We start from the raw sequence: 23,925 nt of genomic DNA, 5'->3' as shown, positions 1-23,925 counted from the left end.
GAAGACGGCTGTGGAATACCCATCCTTGAAGATTAAATTTCTCTTCTTTCTACCGCACAACTGTTTTTTACATACGTTTAAAATTTGTATTATTTAACGTAATAAATGTGTTATCCCCTTGTTATTAAAAATATTAAGATAATTTAAGAACAATGTGAAATATTATCAAACTGCACAACGGGACTTAATCGCTGTAAGTGTAAGTGACGTTTGCCGCCGCATTGCTGCCGCGATTATGACGTTCATTCCGTCACTATAATAAAGGAAATTGACAGACTCCATACACCAGCGGCAACAACAATGCCGCAACAGACAGTGGACATAGAAGCGTCATCCTTAGCCATCTATAATACTTTAGACAGTTATTCATCAGGCTCATCATTTTATCAAAATGGACAAGACACAAGGGCAAACATACTAAAATTTATTCACAATAACTTTTGGCAGTGTGACTGAAGAATTTTCAATAATTGTTAACGAAAATTCTTTTAGAACTACCTTTATATTGTATTTTTTTATAATTAGGCACTCCGGAAATTCCCTTATAAATTTGATTATACTTATAAGTAGAATCAAATGACCAATCTCCCCTATGTTATTTAGTAACGCCAATAAAATAATCAAATAAGCTGACACATCGCTAACTGTCCAGCTGCTAAGAAAACCACCACCGTGACGATCACCAATCGCTATCGAATAAGATCTCAACGGACAGAAATTAGGCGAAACCTCTAATTCCATGAGACAACCGTATCCACTAATACAAAAAGGTAATAAAAAAGTTAGCTAAATAACCTTTATCTACTCGTATAGTCTTTCCGCTTCGAAACCCCTTGGTGCAACTGTCAACTCTAACGGAATACATTAAAATTCAAAATGCCCTGCAGGCGTGTCAAAGTTAAGACGTTCAGGGTAGAAAGTGGATGGTATCTCGATGTATCTGGACACAGTACGTTATTCGAGACGCAAGGTGCGCTCGCGCAAGGTGCAAGTCGACCGTTGGCGGCGCACCTTCCGTGGGCCGCCCGGCGGGTTCCCGTAAGGGACCGCTTGATTGCAATTAACGTTTTTTATTTATCTAAAACAGTTATTTTATGGTGCTACTTTAAAAAGTATTGAGCAGTTTTAAGAAGTTTTGAAACACATCATTTTGTTACGTATTTTGTTTGTTACGTATAATGATAGCCTTAACAGCATGGAAGAGAACAATCTCACACCTGAGGATACCGAAGACCGGGCAAAGTGGAGAAGGTTGAGCAGGAAAGCGGACCCTGGCACTAGGCCGGAAAAACGCTAGGTTGAAGAAAAAGAAGAATGATAGTCTTAACCTAAGATGAAAGATAAATAAAGAAATAAATAGCCTAAAGAAAACATCGTAAATGTGTTCATGAAATTTTAATCCTATAGTGTAGCAAATAATTTGAAAAATTAACAAAACAAAACATATGCATCTATTTCGATTAATAATTACTTAAATTTCCTCGAACTTAATAAGTGTTAGGTACCATGAGCCTTTCGAGTTATAAAAATCTTCCTCGTTCAAACTTGTAGTCCCGTACAGTAACACACTTCCTTGCCCGGGGCAGCAATAATAACAAAAGCCGTAACAGCGGCGTGTAACGAGTGATTAGCAACGGACGACAGTTTCGGTCAGATGGCCGATAACGCGCTCATTGCCGATTGACAAACTGGCCATATTGTCATTACCAAGGGAAGTAAAATGTCCATTATTGCTGTTTTCACGGAATTAACTTTATAATTTTAACCCTTATAGCATTTAATAACCGAAGTCGCCTTTAAGAACTTACCCCTATCTGCCAAAAACCTTGCACAATTGTGCATACTTTTGTACGGACTGGCGTTTATCTGACATGGTATGACGTTACGTTACTTACAAATAGCCATACATTTGACGTGCCCCTCCCCCGCAGAAATCGGCAGACTGTTTTGTACGAGTACAGAATATGATAGACAAGGCTAATATTAGACATATGGCTAATGTGATAAAAGTCTCACGCAATGCTCAAATTATGTAAGTTCGTTCTCCAAAACTCGTCAAAGGATGGTAATTATTTTCCAAATTAAATTTACCAGTTCATTACAGGCATATCGAAACGTTATAATCGTTCGTAACGTGCGCCGTATCGTCACATAAATCAGCTGATGCGCGCGCGCCGGCAAATGCGTAAAAACAACAATTACGAGACAAATTAAAAAGTTCAGGGTTGCGAGGGAAGCTATAGGACATTGACTGCATTGCAGACATTGTAAAATTATGGGCAAGGAATGTATTTGGCTTCTGTGGCATCTACCATTCCAAAGTGACAATATAATAGAATAAAATAGAATAGAATAGAAAAGAATAGAATAGAATACCATTTATTTCAGTATAAGTACACAGTTATACAATACATACACAGAAAGAAAGTAAAAATGGCTTATAACTAACTTGTACACTGTAACTACACTGAAAAAGGAGAACACTCAGCATAATGCCGGGTCCTACTGGAGTAGTACCTGACGCTGGTCTTCCGTGAATACAATAAGTACCTAATATGAGATCTCTACATTCTTAGTCTGTGACACATAAGATGGTATTATGTGTCACAGACATTGAATTCTCCCACCACTGCAAGTGCAATCCCTCTGGTGTTGCAGGTGTCCACGGGCGACGTTAATTGCTTACCATTAGACGATTGAATATACATAAAAAAATCTATTGTCTAATTACACTTCAGTTTAGTACCACTTTTCTTATTTTTCTTGTTCCTCACAATTAAACTCGACTAATAAGGAACGTACCGTTCCGTGCAATGGCGCTGCGCTAAAAACTATTGTAATACCAGTATCAATGCAGTGTGTTGTATTAACATTGTATTTGCATGTGTGAGAATTGCAATAATGTATGAATTGTAATGCTAGGAGTCTTCGATCGAAATGAGTTTTGTGCCATTTGATTACTGGTTTGTTCGAAATTAACATTAACATTAATAGTACATTGTACAACGAGGGTGTTAATTCATGACAGACGCAGGTTGGAGTGAATTAAACACTCGAGTTTGCAATAGTCTTACCCACAACTACCTTACCATCTAATTCTAAATCATGCTTAGATAAAATCTAGTAATATTTCACACTTACCAGCCTCCCGAATTCTGCTTCTCCAAATACGACCATATTTACAACTGTTAAGATCTATTTTCCAACAACCACACAAAAATGTAAATGTGTATCACATCAATGCAAATTGTAAGTGTGAAACAATTGTTTTTATTCGATAATGATCGGTTGGGTCGCTTGTTGAAGTTTCTATTCATCAACTATCGAGTATCGATCGCGTGACGGTGTCTCAGCTCAGGAGTTACTTTGATTGAGGGATTGAAGGTAATGTACTTATACAGTGTTAACTAAGTGATAGAAACGTTTGACAATAATTAATTAATATGTGGGATGTTAACGTATGCACTCCTCCGAGTTCGCTGCACAGAAACGTTTAATTAGATATTGCTTTGGATTGCGATATTTTGTTTTGAGAAAGATCTTGAATATTTTGTGTTTGGTTTTATATTTCATAAAAAACTAATTTTGAGTGTTATCATTAAGTGTTGTTTGCACAAGCATATATACGTATAGCGTGTCTACCATAGGCATATTGCGATCAAATAATGCGAATGGGAGATAAGCGCCTTGAATAACAGGTCAAAGGAATATCTCCAATATCTCCATGTTTAACATTGCTCTATTTTTAACCAATAATGCGGTGATCGCTGTCATTTAAATAATATCGGCGCCAGCGCACTGTCTTAATAATTCTAACCTCTTTAATACGCATGTATGTAAGTAGGCACGATTAATGAAGCAACAATTATTGCTGTTACATCTACAATTACGCTGTAAACCACGATGACACTCAAATTGACTTGGTACCGGTTTATAAAAACCGGGCCAGTGCGAGTCGGACTCGCGCACGAAGGGTTCCGTATCATAATGCAAAAAAAAACAAAAAAAAAGCAAAAAAAAAACGGTCACCCATCCAAGTACTGACCACTCCCGACGTTGCTTAACTTTGGTCAAAAATCACGTGTGTTGTATGGGAGCCCCATTTAAATCTTTATTTTATTTGTTTTTATAGCGGCAACAGAAATACATCATCTGTGAAAACTTCAACGGTCTAGCTATCACGGTTCGTGAGATACAGCCTGGTGACAGACGGACGGACGGATGGACGGACGGACGGACGGACAGCGAAGTCTTAGTAATAGGGTCCCGTTTTACCCTTTGGGTACGGAACCCTAAAAACGAGTATGCAATATTTTCGGAATGCAACACATTTCGCCGAAGGAATAACACGCTCAATTTGATTAGTATTTGAGTAAATAAAGTAATATACATTCTTGCGTGTCTCGCTTGCGTAATGTGCGTTTTTATAGCATTGAACTTGTTAATTTTTATGCGTCTGTGTAATGGATTGAGTGTTTGTGTGTTTTATGTTATTGGGCACATACACGGCATCAACTATCCTTCTAACATTATCTGGGGGCGTAGCCAAGATGAAAATCGTAGATTGACAAACACCAAACGAAAATGAAAAATGTGTGGGAATGACATGCTACGAAAAGTACAAAATACATTATTAAAGTTCCGATTGGATAAACTTCCTGTACTGAAATCTGGAATTAGGACAGATAAAGCAGTTTGAAAAATACGACATTCAAGCGTACATCTTTATACAAAATAAGTATTCCGTGAACAAAGTTTTGTACGGAACACTAAAAATATGAGTAAGAAGGTTCATACCTTCTGGTTCATATCCACATATATGTACAAAAGTGAGTTCAATGTACAAAACACATGAGATTAAATCGATAACGTGGTGATCGCGTAAAATTTAACACCTACTATAATCCAAGTTTAGCTTTCGTTATTTCGTTACGCTATTATACAGGGTGGAAAGGCACGACGATCCTTTCCGCAAAAGGGGGATTGTTTAGCCTAAGCTCTATATTTTCTCCATAGAAACTATATTAATATGGGCAACCGTTTCTAAATTATGGCCTTTTAAACATCCATGCAAAAAACTACTTTGTTCTAACCCTAACAGGTGACAGGGTCAATGAACTTACTTGTAAACAATCTGTATACGACAGGAAATTATGCTAATTTGTTGCCATCTAACCATTCTTAGGTCTGCTTATAACACGGTAAGAATCGTTGCAGGATTTTCGCTTTCTTAGTGGTTCCACTTGTTCAATACTTGAATGAATTAGTTATGTTATTCCTTAATATTAATAATACTAACCACAACATTGTGTACAACGACAGTTCAAATTGTGACAATGACAACCACTCAAAAGTACGCAATCGTCTTATAAATATCTCTGGTTTCCTTGACTGATAAAAAGGTTTTAGTTTCTTAACACGTTTCACAAAATTGTTTTCGAATAATTGGAAACTATCTAAAATAATAAAAAATTACAAGTAGGTAGTTTTTGATGCACCAAATGAACTTGCAAAAATGAAATACTAAGAATAAATCAAGAATAAATACTTCTTAAATACCTAACTAACAAACCTTCTTGCGTGGTAGGAAATAGACAAGACGTCTGATGTTTGAAATTAAATTGTCATTGAACTTTACTTATTTAATGTCATATTCTTCAAATAAAAATACCGTTGTTAGATGCTCGTGGTTATTTAAATTTGTGGGGCTGTTGTACCAAATGGAATGTGAAACTGCGGACGAAATGAGACATTAAAGGCTAATTGCTGCTTTTGACAATCTGCGGAGGAAAAATGAGGAACTATCGCACTATCGCATGGGCAATGTGCCCGGGCTCGGGTGCGGGCTGCGGCGTACTACATTATAAGACACGGAGGTACATTTAAACACCGTATGTGAAGAGAAGATAGTGTTAAATACTGGCAAAAAATAATTATCTAAGAAAGTAATAAAATTGTTTGTAATATTTTTGCATTCATTTGATTTATTTGTCATATTTTATGCGTCATTCATACATCATTGCGATTCTGTCAACGATCGGAAAAAAGCGTAAAGTCCCGAACTTTCCCGACGGAGATCCTTAATCTAGCCGTCATGTGCAGTTGTGCACATGCTATAGGGTTATCACCACAGTTAAAAAGTAGAAAATTTGGTATTTTTATTTTTTACTCAATTAACGATTCTTACCATTACGAATCTGCTCTGTATCACTTAAACGACCTAATACTTCCGGGAAGGATCGTCGTGCCTTTCCACCCTGTATAGTTATATGTACCAACCTATTGCTTTATTAAAATGTTAACACGGGTTGCATTCTGCACAATTTCTACATTCACCATTAGACAACAGTACACGATTAACTTGTCTTCTTCCCTCTAATAGGGGTATTTATGGGATCTGCACGTGTAATTTTATGTTTAAAAATATTATATTCTCCATTTTACGTTACCTCCAAATTGTATTCGAAAAACAACTCTAAACTTCTTAAGTTAAGGTTGTTTATTCCATGTTTTTTTGTAAAGAATACGAGGTTTCAGAACTAGTAGGCCACGGGTAATCCTTGTTGAGGCAATAGAGCGTGAAGTTAATAAACAGTGTAATTAAGCGGACTTTAAAAGGAAAGAAATGCGCAAGAGTAGTTTATGTAAAAGGACTTATGTGTGTGTAATTTACGGAAAGCGACCTTATTATCGATGTTGCTTACGTCGTTATTGAATGGAGTTGTTGGTTTTGATGGCAATGGCAAATACTTACCTAAGTCGTGCGGCTCGATCCGGAAAATGTATTAGATTTCTACTAGACTTCAACAAGTTACGATACGGATAATTTAAAGATATTTGTAACAAAGCTATATCAAATTTGACGTTTCCGCGATTCTGGAGGTCCTCTTGAACGATTTCGACAAGTTATGACTTAGATAATTATCCAAGTCACATCTAGTCGATATCTAATGTAGATCTAGTTGATCTCTAAATCGTCTCAAGATCTTGTGATTATCTCGAAATCCGAATAGGCCTGGTTGTGAAGATCCTTGGGGTCCAATTGTAGACGTGGATACCCTATTTTGGTGTAGATATTGGGTAGATTTTAAGTTAAAATCTTTACGTACCCATCTTTCTATGTTGAGCAATAAATAAATAGGCATAGCAATATAAGAAGGTTCACGACGTAAATGTCTCAGACGTCAAGGCTCCTTTTTCAAACAACTACACATGTAAGAAGAATTTTTCAGTCGTTTAGGCCTTTTTGTACGTGTGTGTTAGCGCTGCTCAAGGCTACGTCTGTCAAGACGTTGGCTCAACTGTGTATTTATAATGATTGCTTGTTTGTGCACATACTTTTTTCTTTAGTGTAACACTTTTAACGTAATGAAAAAGAATTCCATTTCAATGTTAATAGTGACGTTGACAATCTTACTATTATAAACCATTTATAAACCTACTTTTTGTTCATTGTTACGAGTGTTTTTTGTTTTGGTTGCTTTTATTTTCTTTCTGCAATTAGAATGTCGTTGTTAATTACCTATAGGTACACGTTTTGCTCGCGATGTATTTCATTGGAGCTGTAGCAACTTGTAAATTCTTCGTCTCGTGTCGATGGTTTCAGAGTGTGTGGGACCAGGGCTATAACCGCGAAAATCGAAGTTCGCAAATTGCGGGGATTTTTCTCTGTCACTCTAATTACGCCTTCATTGGAGTAAAAGGGAAAGATCCCCGCAATTTGCGAATTTCGGTTTTCGCGGTAGCCGCTCAGAAGGTAGCGACATCGCCCTGTCTGTCGCACGCATCACGAAGGTCCATCTCAGAGCGTGGACAAGAAAGCATCTCTCCATCGATTGGGGAGCCGTCTCACATGGACATAATAATTCAAGTCCGAAAAATTAATTAAATTTTAAAAATTATTCGGACCATAAATTAAGTTAAGAAATGATTTTTTTGATTAAGGACACTGTATCCTTTTTAATTTTTCATAGGTAACATATTCCATAAACTAGAGCAGTTGTAAATATGTTTCATTCAGGAAACAAACTATAAAGCGGTTTGTTTCTGTTTATGCCCAATTAACCAACTGAGTTTGAGCCACAAACCATCTGGTACCTACATTCATGAATCGCTACCAATTTGTAAGACTATTTCCTTTACTAGGCAACAAATGAGCACTCTACACCAAAGGGTAGTGGGTAGATTACCGCCGGTAGACTCCGCATTATGAAACGTTTAAGCTTTTATAACGCGGAGGGAATATACCGTCAACCGCGGTGAATAGAGATGGCCGGGATGAATAAGAAAAAAACTTAAAATGTGATTTACCTGACAATTTCTTCAGAAATATCCACATAAATTGTATCATTAAATAGGTGATAGTAAATTTTGTGTTACTATTTATGAGGGTATGTTTGACGAAATTAACAGGAAAATCATATTTTATGTTTTGTCTCTATTCACCCCAACCATCCCTTTTAACCCCGGTTAACGGTATTTAAGAACAATAGTTTCATTTATTGCCTGAATTTGTCCTAAAATTTCCGAGATTTTTTCCAACTTTTTGGAAACTCTCCTCAACTTGCACAGCAGCTGTACTCGTACAGTGGCGTTCAAAATGCATGGATAATATTACGGTTGAAACATTTCCATGCACTTCTGAACGCCAGTGTACATCGATGCTCCATCCATTAGGAAAGTCATCTGTATAGTAGTGTGACCATAATCGTCGGCCACCGCCCGTGTCGGGCGAACGTCACCCGGTGACATTTATTAACAGGGGACGGTTAAGGAGACATTCTTTAAGAAATGGACTTTTCCCATCAAAGGGGTGTCACGAGCCATTGACTGGGGTGAAGTGCGTTTTGTTCAGCGTAACTTTAGCTGTAATTTTTACTCTTGGGCTTTTTATTGTGCCCGGGTGGCCTAGAGGTCCAGGGCATTCCGTGTAAGCTGAGGGCCTACCGCAAACCACTTCGACGTATTGCCTATCTGTCGCACTTGTAAATTCATACTTATGTGTGACAGGAAGGCAACACGTCGAACGTGGTTCACGGCAGGCCTTCTGAACACGCCGATTCGATTCCGGTCTCGGCAACTGGAGGGCTTGGTCACGTTTTCTTTAATATAAGTATGACATCTATTAAATTTTATAACTTATCAAACCTCCACGTGATAAAACAACTGTCACTTTTTAACTCTGCGGGATAGAAAGAGACGGAAACCGTTTTATCACGTTGTCACGTAGACAAATACGACCATCATATCCGTACTGTTTACAAAATTTTATGAGAATCGGTTGAAAATTTTTGGTCCAGCGGAGACTGAGACGTTTCGAGTTAGGTACAGTCAACTGTAAAAATATGTGTGTAGCCAACTAATTCGAAAATATGTCCCATAGTTCTTAATTCGCTGCCATACACTGAGACAAAAAACTAACAAAAACACACTTAGAATTACAAAAATAAAACTTAATCCGGGGACAAGGAGAGTCAACTAATAGGAACAAATTGACTTTTGCAATTTCCATTTAGTAGGAAATACAACTTCTATATTTGTAATTTGAAGTATGCTAGAGTAATTTCAGAAATTTGGTTTTGTTATTCCGAGAGGTGCTTTAGCAATATCGGAGGTGATGACGTCATGGGTGAAAACTAACCGTTTTGTAATTCTAAGCGTGCTTTAGCAATATCGGAGACGATGACGTCATAGGTTTTACTAAACTGTACTGCGATTCCAAGCTAGCTGTTGTTATTCTAGAGATAATGACGTCACAGGCAAAAACTAAACTGTTTGCAATTCCACCGCCCCTAGCAAAGGGGCGCCGCGAGAGCATGTCGCGCGCGTGGTAGCTACCCGTCTCTATTTCTGTCTGTATGAATAAAAAAGCATTTGGTAGTATATCTCTGTACTAAAGAGGCACTATAAAAGCCTGTCGTTATTACGCGCGCAACATGCTCTCGCGGCGCACCTGTGCTAGGGAGGTTGGAATTGCAAACAGTTTAGATTTACCTATGATGTCATTATCACTAGAATAACAACAGCTAGCTCGAAGTAGCAGAACAATATATTCCTGTAGACCCCAACTACACAGTAGGTCGCGGGTTAATATGTCCATGGCCCACAATATATCCTAAATTTATTATTTAACTTAAGTATGTTTTAAACAAAGAAGACACGAGACACGCCCGCCCGACATCCGACACAATACTAACTCTAACCAAATGAACGTAGCAAGTAGTAAATTTTACTAAAATCACTAACATTCGTTTCGCTGTGTTGGTATTACAAAACTCGTTTAGTGATTGGTACAACAATGAACATAAACACAACAAGTCTATCTACTAAATACCAGTAAACTTTGTAATGTCGCTATAGTAATAACTGAATTGTTATTTTAAATGGGGTAATGTTATTCCCGCGAACTCGTTTTTTAGATATTACAAAACTATGTAAGTGAGACATTTACTAAAATCATAACTTGAAATCACAGATGCTTTTTTCCAAAAATCGCAAACTTTACTAGTAAAAATCGGAGAATTTTAGTAGTAATAAAAATGGATTGTAACAAATACTGAACTTTGTTTAATGCTCCATTTACTAAAGTCTGTTTGCTGAAATTAGATTTAGTATTACTGAGCTGTTTGTAGAAATAAATAAATTTTACAGAAATAGTTAAACTTCCATGATTACTACTAAAACTTCATTTTTTCCCCCAGTACAGAACTGTTCTTTCATTCCTGGTGATGATTTTTCTCTCAGTGTAAGAGCTATGGGACATATTTTTGAGACGATTTGTGTACCCATATTTTTACAGTAGAAATTTCCGAAATTTCTAATTCATATATTTTGATCTTTCATTAACTACAGTTGGTTGATGGTTGATTTTTGCATTTCCGGATGTCTTGTGGTATTATAGTCAATAGTCAAAAGGCTAGCTTATCTGTCGAATAGTTTTCCAACTTAGCCACTTCAGAAACAAAATCTAATAAGTAGGTATAAATACCACAATGCAAAATGTATTGTTTACCCGTTTGGACGCTAAAATTTGACAGATTTATCACAAAGTCTCAACATTCCTTACCAAACTTAGTCCAATATAATTGTCCTGAAAAATGTTCCCACCGTGTTCGATCGAACAAACAAAATACATTTTATTTACCGAAACTAGACTTTATCCTTTTGTAATACGGCTTACAAATGGTCACATTCTGAAATGTATCTTCGATGGTTGGAACACGTTTATCAAAACTTCGTCCACGTTTTTGTTGTGAAGAATTTTAATTGCTTGCAGATATGATTTTATTGGATCGTTACTTTTTTTCAGGAGTTCAGGACGTTGAGGTATGGAACATTTAAGGAATGATAAGGTAAGAATAGTTTGCGTGTGAAAGAAACAATTATTCTTCCCGAAGAATTTAGGTACTTATATACTGTTATCGCTCGTTTTCTTCCAGCTAAGAAAAGGAATTCACTCTTGTCTGTATTCCCTGACAAACACATTCCTAGTTTTTTGAAAGCATGAGTGAACCCCACCTGTTGTTACTGAACCAATTATGTACCTTCAGTAATTTATTTCCAAGAAAATCTATAAAAAGACAATAAATACCTAGTATCAAGATTAAAATTAAAATTTCATAACATGCAAAACCTTTCAACCCAAATAGAAGACTGGTAAAATTTGCCACGAAATCATAAACAAATGTTCACATTACTTACTTGAAGGCGTGTATAACTCCACGATGACACGCGATAAAGATCTTTATTGCCATCACACAAGGTTTAGGTAAAACTATTTCAGATAAGGTGCGCTCACGGCATTTTGAGTTTCATATCGGTTTGATTTGTTCATTAGAAGTTTAAACAACTTTAAAAGTGCATTAAAGTTTCGTGAAGGAAGATAATTTAGTTTTTAACGAGGTTAGTTAGAATGTGGTTAGATAATTAGAATGTCATTATTGAAATTTTGATAATGATAACTTTCGTATCCGGCCTTTACCGCTAGAGAGCTTCGTCACTTTTTCTTTAATATATATAACATCTATTTATTTCAGTTTATAATGATAACTTGTTAACGATTAAGGTATTTATTTCTCATCCACTGAATATAAACAATAACAATACAACTTGAACAAAAACAATATTTAGCATAAAAATCACGTTGTTTCTATCCAAAACATGAGTTCAAAACTCTTTTTGAGTAAGTACAATTAAATTGTGACCAATTGAGGTTGGATCCTCCCCTTTTTTTGACGTTTTTTAACATTCTTAAATGAATGAAATAAATAAAATCATTTCATACTTACATGAGTTCCCGAAGACCACAGGCTGAATTCAATCCATAACCTCCGATTTAAAAGACGGCAAAACTGTTATTATTTATTAGTTTGACCAAATTACGCCACAACCTTAGGGTACAAGCATTTGCGGTAACTTCGCAAATGTCGGCCTGTAGAAAATGGCTCTCAGTAATAGTTTCACAGCACTCACCTTCCTGTAACTGTTTGTTAATCTTTTTTATACACACTGACGTGGTGAAATAGTAGAGTAATTACCGTGTGGTGTCCAGTTATTCTGCGGTCAAGAGCAATCAGACTCAAAACGTCGTATGTTTGTAGAAAAATGTAGAAGGATATTACTTTTTAGATTAAGAACCTAGTGTGGTGGAACAGTTCTTGCGAGACTTGGCGCCTCCACGGGCCATTACGCACGGACCCAAGTATAGATGGGCAAAAACCAATCGAACCAATAAAATCGATACTTTATTACGTTTCAAACTCTCTTGTAGAAAATTAATCGGTTCCATTTAGTCTATGTATGACGTGAATCTTTTTGCTCTTAACATCATCATCATCATCATCATCATCATCTCAGCCATAAGACGTCCACTGCTGAACATAGGCCTCCCCCTTGGACCTCCATACGAGCCGGTTGGAAGCGACCCGCATCTAGCGTCTTCCGGTGATCTTAACAAGGTCGTCTGTCCACCTTGTGGGTGGACGTCCTACGCTGCGCTTGCTAGTCCGTGGTCTCTACTCGAGCACTTTTCGACCCCATCGGCCATCTTCTCTGCGTGCAATGTGGCCTGCCCATTGCCACTTCAGCTTGCTAATCCGGTGGGCTATGTCGGTGACTTTAGTTCGTCTACGGATCTCCTCATTTCTGATTCGATCACGTATAGCCCGCTCCATAACTCGACTTTGAGTTTTGAGATGAGGCCGATAGTGAAAGACCACGTTTCGGAACCGTAAGTCATCACTGGTAACACACATTGATTAAAGACTTTCGTCTTGAGGCACTGAGGTATGTCGGATGAAAAGACATTACGTAGTTTCCCGAACGCTGCCCAACCGAGTTGGATTCGGCGGTTGACCTCTTTCTCGAAGCTCTTAACATGGAAAGTTTATAATAATGAGAAATAAATTGAAGATAATTTTTAATATCGAGAAAAGAGAATTGATATAAGTACATATTTGTTTTTACGAAACGTAGACTTCTCGGACACATGGTACAACAAGAATAAGCGGGCGTCTCGCTCGTTTCTTCCCAAAACTTGCAGAACGTTTTCTCTGCGGTACGACATGGTGTTCTTCAAGAAGCGGTATTCAGGATTCTCAAAAGTCAGCGATGCTGAAGTGGCTGTTCCGATGTTGTTTATGTCCATGGGCAACGGTGACTGCTACCCAACAGGTGGTTCGTCTGCTCATTTGCTGACTATCACATAAAAAGTAGACTTTTCTCTGCGGATTTTCTTTCGCTAACTGGTACAAAAGCCGTTAAAGTCTGGGTGATTATTAGGTTAGACGCAAAAAAAAAAGTTACAACATCTCGGCTATGATTACCTACAGCTCGTTAACTTTTTTCCGCAACCAATTTTACGCACAGTTTATCTACGAAAGCAATAGAAATGAATTATTAAGAGGCTATAACCGATCGCCTGCAAACTGCAAACACCCTTTCCCGTGTAAATTACGCGGCACCCTATTGTCCGGCCACCAGGCCACTTTGGGGTGACTTAAATCCGAAATTGGGTATTTCGAAAAATGTGCATGTGTCATTTATCACGATCCCCTCCAGCTAACCCTATTTAAAAAAGTGCCCCCAGTAATCCTCGGGCGCACTAACAGTATTAAATTTTTGTAGTATTAATACAATGGCGCGGCAAATAAATATAGGATGAGGGCGATAAGCCGTCTTAAGCGACGATGAATGTAGGTGGGTGACGGAGGGAATTAATGATCGACGAAACTTAATTAACATTAGTTTGGGCAAGTTGGAGTTAATACGGAAATAATGGAAAGATTAGGTACTACTTCCAAACGAACCGTAAGATAATGAACTTGTTCGTACTTAAAGATACGCACAGACGAATTTTTTTTTTTCAGGTTAAGATGTGGAATGTCCGATTGGATCAAATTTGGCTTTTAGCTGCACGTTACTGTTAAATATTGTAATAATGAACAAATGTTTTAAGATATGTACCTAACATTTAAGTCCATTAATATTTAGTTCTAAACTAGAACATATCAATATCATGTTTAAGTATGTAATCAACAACTGAGTTAATGAAAGCTAAAAAATAAAACTAAAAATATAACTGTTTTTTAGCCCGCAAACAGCCTCATCAATCCAAAGGACATAATAACCTAATTTAATTGTATTTCCTCACTTTAATAGGAAAAATTAAGAGAGTCGCGTGTCGCATTAAAAGGATCCCGGTAGCCTAGAGGACAATAGCGGTTAAAGTTTTCAATATTTTGGGTGGCGCGAGTGTCTGGCACGTGACGCCGCGTGCCCCGGTTTAGCCCCCCGCCGCCACCGCATTTTTTATTATTTTTATAATTCATATTTCACAACTGAGAAGGCGTTTCGCACGGTTGGCTCGCGATACCGCAAGGGCCACTTATGTGCCCGCTTTTATTTATACTAAAGGAACGCGTTTTGTGATCCACTTTATCAAACGCTTTGCAGAGATCGCCCGGTGGGGTTGGAATGACTGGGATCATAATTCAGCTCAGTCTTATGACGTTGCTGGCTTATTGTTGTTTTTTGGGAAGGGATTAGCTCTGGCCATAAAAGCTTCTGTTTGCGTCACGGGGACAAGCTAAGCCTGCCTTGTTTTATTGAAGTCGATAACGTGGCAGACAATGAGCTGATTTATGTACTAGGATTTGTACAGAACAGAATAAAAAAGAGCAAAAGCAGCCGAAACGGAAATAAAGTTTTTCATTGATGAACGATAAAGATCTTTATGACCGGTCAAGGTCGACATTATAAATGACGATTTCATTGCAAAAGACACAAAAGTATGATCTGAGATATCACTTCATTACTTTCACAAAAGAAAACAAAAAATAAGTACTAAGTTTTTAAACACATTTTTTAAACGTTTTCACTGATGTACCCACACTAAAAGTTGTTTGCATGACTTTATTTTATGAAAAGGGACAAGAAAAAACTATAAAATGTTCGTAGAAAAGTTCGATACGTGATTATAATATTTAAAAAAAAAACAGATATCTTTAAGTTGTATGTACAGCTATGTAGTATGGTATACATAACAATGTATTGTGAAACGCGGCACTATTATTGTGCCCTTGCATTAAAATTTCGACATTGCTGATATTGTGTTATTTGGCAGCTTGATAAGGGTTGAAAGGCCAAGTCTAGGTATAAACTTAGTACTTACCTATACTAAGTACTTATGTACACTTTGTAGACCCAGGCGAATAGCGTTACTAATAAATTGAAAGTGGAAAATTCACCATCTCGGGCGAGACTTGAACTCCCGAGATGGTGAATTCGTTAGACCTCGTCGGAGATAGCGGGACGAGCTTGACGTCTTTGATAGATGGCGCGATTCTGGAAATGAATTAGAGATTAACTAGATAAGTACGATATAGTAAAGATATGTGTCGTCCCACGGGGGCCACGGGTAAAGGTACCTTATGGCGGTTCGCGCTTACGCTATTATTGCGGCGCTATGCGACGTAAGCGCCGGCCACCATAAGGTACCTTTTTCCGTGGAACGTCACATATCTTCACTATTGCATATCTAGTGACTCTCTAATTCATTTTTCGAATCGCGGCGCCAACCGCTATAAGGTACCTTTTGCAGTGGAATGACACATATCTTTACTACCTATTTCATATCTAGTGAGTGTCTAATTCATTTCCTGAATCGAGTTGAGAGACTGGTGGGAGACTTCCGATGATAGAAATACGTGGAAGAATAAGAGGGAGGCCTTTTCCCAACAGTGGGACAATATGGGCTCTTAATAATAATACATAAATAACCAATGTTCAAGCCTCTAAGCTAGCCGTACATAAGTGTACAGTCGCCATCAGATATATCGAAGCGGCTGAGGCGCTCACAAATATCTGAACACGCCTCTATTGTCAGGGCGTTAGAATGCGTGTTCAGTTATTGTGAACACTTTGGCCGCTCCGATATATCTGATGGCGACTGTACATGAATAATACATAAGTGTTTATAAATAAATAAGACTTAAAATAAAAATATTGATGATCCAGTCTAACCAGCTAATAAAATATCGTAAACCTTAACAAAATAAATAAAATTTTAGCGGCGGTGCTAAATTACATAATAATATAATTCCTAAGCCTATTTATTGCCTGACATCTAAAACCCAAAAAAGCTTAATCTGCAGTTTTTACAATCCGTTATTAAGAACACTAGTAAACAAACTTTTAATTTGGCAATAAAATGTTTACATTCATTAAAAATAATAGGTAACTAAATTACAGAAATCATTTACGGTAGCGGCTGGTTTATGAGATCTTCTTTTCTCTGGAGTAAAAAGGGAGTATAATGCAACGAGTTGCAAAATGTAAATGCTTTTTTAGAATCAAAAGGTCCGTAGTATTGCCTCGCATATTGGGAGTTTCTTCTAAGTGGAATTTTTAGTGTCGAGCCTGGGGAGCCTTATCCAAATCGCTGTAACGGTAGGGTTCCGCTGGGGAGACGTTTTTTTATTTTAGAGTAATTTCCCATTACATTTTACGTGACTCAGGTTATTGTGGGGTTGTAGTTCCCTCTGACAAACCGCTTTGTTGGGTTGCATTTTGAATTTCTTTTATTTTAGCAGTATCTTTATTTGAATCTATTTTATTGCTTCCATCAATTCCCTGTAGTACCTTATATTTTCTTTTAAAATTTACTGCATCTATTGCATCATTGATTAATTTATTTGTGTCATAAACATACTTGTGAGACTTAACGTCTTTTAAATCTTAACAACATTCCAACATGATCATAAACTCTCAACATCTGTATCGTCAGTTGTCTAATTGCTCCAAAAACAGTAAAATCAAAGACAAACATCATGTAATTAAAATTTAACACGCATCGTGTCCGAACTGGATGAATTAACGAGTGGACGCCGGTAGCCCTTATTAAAAACTTGATTGAGCCTTAGATGCTACTGTTGCTTCACCGAGATACGGAGATGGATGTTTTTGAAAGTCGTAATTAAAGATGGATGCGATAAGGTTTAACTTTTATAAAATGTTGAAATGTTTTTATCAGAATATTAACATTCGGCGACGAGATTGGAATTTTTCAAAAGATGCTGTGAATATTTAAAATTAGAAATCCTAAGTTATTTCTTGACACTTCCCTCGATTTCGTCCGCGTCGAATTTGTTAAACTGTTCCTTGGTACTCTCGTACTATTTTGCAAGTCATATTGTTTCCCTTACTATACTACCAAATATCAAAACAAATACATTTTCACATTTAAAATATTAGTAGGTAGTGTAATAAAGTGAATATCTTATACTTATTCACTAATATTACTAAAAGTATTGGAAGACCTAAATAAATAAAAAAATAATAGCAAAAAGCTCTTTTCTACTATTTTTGCTGTCATAATTGAATGTAACTACTAAACCCAACACTATAATTATACTGTTTTCCGCAGCTTAAAACAAGCAAACGATAACTGTTAGCCGGTATCTCCAGCAAAAAGTCGTCTCATTACCCCTCGTCTAAAAAATGTCCCGTACGTGCGGCAGGAAGCATTAGGGTCCAAGAAGTGTGCCCTGTGGCGGCCGATCGCTGCAAAAAAACCGGGGGTGCAACACACATAAAGGGAAATTTATCCGCAAATTAATTTGTTGCAGAAGAAATTGGATGCAAGTGTAGCTGTTGTAATTTAATTTTGGCAAGGAGTTGGTGGAATCTATGAAATGGTTGCGGTTTACTAAGGTACGCATACATGCATTTTGATAAGTATGCACTAAAAATAATAGACAGGCATTAGGTCGTTGTAATGTAAACTTATGTTGTGTAAAGAATAAATAATCTTGCTTATGAATAGAACATCATCATCATTCATTATTTGAGAATATCATTAATAACATTTTACAAAAAGTTATTTTTTGTAAAACTATTAACCGTAATTAAGATCCTATTAGTTTGTTTGCATATTTCGGAATATTTTTTAAATTATCAGGTTTGAAATAAATTACACACATTGATTTATTAATCAAGCACGCTACTAAAACACATAAACAAAATTAATTTTGTGTACCCAAAACCGAACTTTCGATTGGCCCCATCTATAATGTCTCCAAAACTGTGATAGCCATAGTCCACCGCTTTCGAGCGATAATTTTCAATTTGTTTCTTAATTATGACAACCCATAAGTTCCTGGCTGTGGGAAATGTATGACGAAATCGAAGAAATTTGCCGTTAATGCCACTACACTTGATTTATAGTAGATAAGTACATTAATCAATATTTTCTCGACAAGCTCTTATCTCCTTCAAACACCAAGCTTAAAAATCTACCTTACTCCAAAGAATTAAAGTTTCTTTCAGATTGAGTGGGTGCTTGAGTTATGAGTGTTTGAGGAGGCCGTTGGGTTTAAATTTTTGTCCGTGTTGTAAATAACCGAACGTACAAGATTAACGTGGCTGATTTATTTATTTACGAGATATGATGAATGATTTGTGCTAGGATGGGGCCTTGACCTTCTGCAGGTGCATTAGATAATGAAGATTTAGAATCGTTATTTGAATGAATGATTATTGTTTTTGCGATGTCTGCATTGTCTTAAGTTATCATTAAGATCAGATTAGACTTGTTAAATATCATTTGGCATTTTAAAGGTGACAAACTATTTAACTTTGAAGTAGATTTGGTTTTTGGGTCATAATCCAACCAAGTATTTTTATAAGATTACGTGCGTATTAGCGAACCTTCTATTTGAAGATTCACTGGCTGGCTGGTTCAATCAACTTGAGAATTTTAGAACTGAGCAAAGTATGTATGTCATAGGTACAGCATCAAATATATAGTGACGGCAAAAGAGGCCAAATATATCGTAACACACTTTTGTCTCGGTGACCACTTTGGCCGTCACTATATTTATTTCACTATGACTGCACTAAAGGTTGGTTAAATGTACAAGTGCCTAATTATTGATTTGTAAATTCATATTACTATCATCTGCTACCGGGCATCAGTTAAGACTTCTGAGAGACTATTTGAAACTTCGTCCCGATTTTTTCTCATAATTGCCTAATCTTTCCAGTTTAAAGAGACTGTACTTAATCTCGCGAGGTAAGCCGCCCTTCAATTGGTTATTTTTAGGGTTCCGTATCCAATGTGTTGTTTTGAACTAAGTGGTTCTATTAGCTGTATATAGAAATCGCATTTTTTAGATATAAAATTCCAAAAACTGAAGCGAAAAAAAACAAATACGTAGGTACATAATTACTTACCTACTAACAAAATTTAAAAACACATGCGATCTGTAGAGGACTATCCGGACAGATATACGAAGGCGTTTTTGCCCAAAAAGAAATGAACCTTCGTTCAGCTCGCCATAATATGTGGTTCAACGGTACAACGTGGAAGGCCATTAAGTTAAAATTTACAACTAACCGAATTAAGTCTTTGAATGGTAAATAAATTAGGTGACGCTATAAAAGTTAAACATGCTTAAAACTTGTTTCACATATGTCTTTCTAACACCTTTAACTACCGGTGTGGCCTAGTGGGTAGCCCTGCCTATGAAGCCGCTGGTCCTGAATCGAATCCTGGTAAGGGCATTTATTTGCGTGATGAGCATAGTTGTTTGTTCCTGAGTCATGGATGTTTACTATGTATTTAAGTATTTGTATATTATATTTATCGTTATCTGAGCACCCACAACACAAGCGTTCTTGAGCTTTCCGTGAGTCTTCGTTAATTTGTGTAAGAAATGTCCCTTTGTATAGGTAATTCCAAAGGACCGTAGAAATTATACAAAAAAGAAGACCTAAGATAGAGTTACGCGTTCGGTAATAGCAAAGACATTCTTCATAATGTACGCAACATTATTGGCAAAATTACTATTTTAATTTTAAGAAAATCGAGGTTGCTCTTTATTACTATAATTGCAATTGCCGCTTTCAGTAACGTTGCTTTTGCTACCTTATAAACTAAGACGTCAAGTAAACGTATTTTAAAGTTTGCTGACGTAAATCCATATGAGGGGTCGCATATATTAAAAGATATGGAACCCTCTAAAAGAAATACGTTTTTAAACTTGGCTTTTTTAAAGTTCCCTTCGCGGAGGGTGGCTAGATTTAGTGGCAATTTTAGGAGCTCTATTGATTGTTTGTAATTTTTTCCTTTTATGCGTCGTTGGGCCTAAGATTAGGGTAGGGGAATCTTATTAGGAATTGTTCCTATTATGTTTTCTGTTACGGTTGGTACATTCGGATAAGTACTACAATTGTGAGAGTAATTTAATTTGTTGAATAGAACAAAGTGCGGGAGTGTCATTTTAAACGTTATATTTTTAAAGACATTAGGATTTAATGATGTGATTGCCACGTTTTGTCATGGAAAATGCCATGCAGAGTAAGTTTGGTCTTGCGCTATAAGTCTCTGTCTCGAATTCTCGATGTTATTTTTTATTAATATGTTTGCTTATTTAATTAAACTGACCAAATTTAATAGATACAACATAGCGATTTATCTCAGATGTCAGCGGTATACCACCAATCCGGATTTGAACTTATTTACAAGATATGCTTGTTCCTCATTAGCGAGAAAGCGGTACATTTCGATATTAATTATGCAGATACAAATCCAATAGTGAACATTCGTTTGATAAAATTAATACAAGGTGGGCGCCAATAGCCCACCAAAATTTTATCATGTATTCTGATAGACTGTACTGTTCTTAAATAGGGTCCGTAACATTCATTGACAAATATTCAAATTCAAACTGATTTTCAAAGCCAGAATAAACGGATGTTTTGCTCGGTGAGGCAGCATTCCTGTAAGAAATATTGTAAATGTGAAAGTTTGCCATTTCTATTTTATTTTTTTGGTGTAAATAAATTAAATATTATTTACTAGCTTTTTTGTAAACAGCCTGTTCAGGTCACGCTCTATGGTAAAACAATTGACAACTGACGGTGGGGGTGACGGCTTTGACAGATTAGGTTCAGTATGATAAGTTATTTGTTGACTTGTTATTTTTGGCCAATGGTTGACAAGCCTTACGTTAATAAGTCCGCCCATTTTACCCGTGATAATAAAAGGCATTTTCTGGCTAAACTGTTTAAGTTACGCTTATAGAAAAGAGTAATCTTTTCACAACGGAAATGTATAGTTAAGTTTGGTCTGTTTACGCGGGCCCACTCTGTATAAAACTTTATATGACGCTCTGCTTATCTGACCTTCGCGATGACATGTTTATGGTTATTGGGAATCTCCTAAATTATACTTTCTAAATTTTATGTAACGTGAACTGTGGTTTTGGCTGACACGGCAAGTTAAAAAAAAAGATTTCGACACGACTTATATTTATAAGTACATGTAGTTTAGAAATATTTATTTCTTTTTAGACGTATGGCACCTTTAAATTTAATATTTTTACATGGACTACCATAAAATATGTTCTACATTTTGGTCACATTCAAATTAAGTTCACGTCTTTCTTGTGGATATAGAGAAGAGCTTCTTCAGGCTAATTTTTTGATTCAGGAATGAAATTAACGGAAAAAAACACGGTGTATAAGGGCTCATTTAGACGGTGCGAAAACACGCATGCGAGTTTCATTGCATTGCGTAATGCGTTACATATTTGATCGGCCGGCTGAATTGACGTAACCTTAATGGTCCGCCATTTGTATAACTAAAATCACATGCGAGTTCGCGCGCCGTCTAAATGAGCCCTAAAGGAGAACCTACTAATTTTCTATCAACATGAGTGTGATAAAATTTTCTTTTACTATCGTATTTTATACGGAACAGCAGATTTTTTAATATTTTTAATATTTTTTATTTTTTTTATTGGCCCCAGTGGAAAAGTTTTTCAAAATGCCTTCATAACAATTAACCAATAGTTACTTATATTATGTGGACAGATATGTATAACAAAATATCGTATAGTCGTTGCCATATATAAACCATGTATTTCCTTATTCGTTATTGAGAGCAGTAAATAAGTAGATTAAATAGAAAACATCCTTGGAAGTCAGCGATATGTGCAGCGACAAAGAGCATTAGAGTTATCGCGTAGGCGGCACAACTACTGGCGAGGTACACTCAGCTGAATCGGTTTGTAATATTACCTATGTGAATAATTTAATACTTTTTACAAGCTTTTAACTAACTTACACTATTCATAAGAATACCTAAGTGTCTACACACTAAGTTTGGATTTTTCAGAATCATCTCAATAAAGAAAAAGCAATATACTATTTTTTCTGATGTAGCGGGGCAGACGAATCTCCTGATGGTAGGCAATTATCGTCGCGTACCGTACACCTGCAACATGAGGGCTGCAAATGCAAGTTGAAGGTTTGACGTAGCGGTCCGGAAATACTGCAGGCGATATTACACTCGCACAGTTTAGCTGTGCGAGTCAGGAAGTTTCTGGAGAAATGCGCAGTTAATGACTGCCAGCCATCTAAGTGTCGTTATGGTGTGACTATGCTCGCCCGTCTGTTTGTCACATCGCTATTTGTATTTATTTAGTTGATCTAATTAGAGCCGAGTGTACGTCGGCATGGCGGTACCAGCATGACACGTGTCGCGAGGAATGCCGCCGACAGGAATGCGACGTACCTACTTTACCTAGGTACTATTCTCAATAGTCAATACCTACACGCTAACGGCATTAGAACATTTAAAATCTGATTTGGATTTTAAAATCTGCACAAATAAATACCTATGTAAAAATCTGTTTCGGTGTCGATATGAAGGAAGATTTGTAGCATTATTCCGCCACGTTTCACATAGCCTGGGGTCCGCTCGTAAGAATTAGTACAGGAACCTTTTTTACGAAAGCGACAGTCATCTAACCTTCCAACCCAGATTGTGATACAGTTTACTCACTATGTGCCTATTCCTTCACCGAAAAGCAACTGGTACCTAAATATCGGCGAAGTATCGGCGAATCGGGATGGCAAAGGATGCTATGACCCGTTTAAATAACATTTGAAAGAAAAGGGGAATTGGTATCAAAACCAAGATCAGATTGATACGAGCACTAGTATTCCCTATCTTCCTGTATGGAGTGGAAACGTGGACTATCCTGGCCAGAGAGAGAAAAAGGATTGATGCATTTGAGATGTGGTGCTGGAGACGAATGTTACGAATACCTTGGACGGCGAGACGTACTAATGCATCAATCCTAACCCAGCTCCGAGTGAAAACTCGTCTATCCACTATGGTATGGTATGGTGGTTGGCATATGTGCCAACAGCGTATACTATCATATTTCGGACACACAGTGCGCAGAGGTGACGAAAGTTTGGAAAAACTGATAGTGATTGGACACACCAAAGGCAGGAGATCACGCGGTCGTTCACCAATAAGATGGACTGATCAAGTTAAAGACTCGTCATCCTCTGCTTTCTACACGGTCGTCAGAGACGCGTTGGACAGAAACCGGTGGAGACAGATCATCCGCT

The sequence above is a fragment of the Cydia fagiglandana genome, chromosome 7 (genome assembly GCF_963556715.1).
Source record: "Cydia fagiglandana chromosome 7, ilCydFagi1.1, whole genome shotgun sequence".
Taxonomy (NCBI): Eukaryota; Metazoa; Arthropoda; class Insecta; order Lepidoptera; family Tortricidae; genus Cydia; species Cydia fagiglandana.
This window is presented reverse-complemented; position numbering follows the sequence as displayed.